The sequence below is a fragment of the Penaeus monodon genome, chromosome 23, assembly GCF_015228065.2.
Source record: "Penaeus monodon isolate SGIC_2016 chromosome 23, NSTDA_Pmon_1, whole genome shotgun sequence".
NCBI classification, from domain to species: domain Eukaryota; kingdom Metazoa; phylum Arthropoda; class Malacostraca; order Decapoda; family Penaeidae; genus Penaeus; species Penaeus monodon.
In genome coordinates, this window is record NC_051408.1 from 37,622,300 (window position 1) to 37,622,647 (window position 348).

The 348-nt window shown below is 29.6% G+C and overlaps 1 protein-coding gene across 3 annotated transcripts in view; it reads right to left on the bottom strand.

Annotated features, from left to right (window-relative positions):
- The window catches only part of LOC119587985 (cholinephosphotransferase 1-like), a 16,369-nt gene that overhangs the window by 14,975 nt on the left and 1,046 nt on the right, over positions 1-348 (bottom strand). The gene's annotated exons all lie outside the window — the stretch shown is intronic.

A 348-nucleotide genomic window follows, 5' to 3' on the forward strand; every position in this document is an offset into this window, starting at 1 on the left:
AAAAAAAAATTTGGGAACCACTGGCCTAGGGTAAATGGAGTACCCTCATGCTTATATTCTGTAAGGGAAAAGGTTAAATATAACAACAATGATGCTGCTAAAATATCTTGCGTTCTATAATGGCAAACAATAATGATATTAAAATAATGACAGTTACAGACTTCAGTCATAGGAATACATGTGCATGTTACTATTTTACTCTTTTTTAATAGGAGAAATAAATAATATATAGACTATCAATAAAAAATTATACCACACATATACAACTTGAGCTTCACAAACTGACAAAGAAATAAACTGCGAGTTATCAATGGAAAATGGGAAGTTTAAAGATTAATGGATGAATAC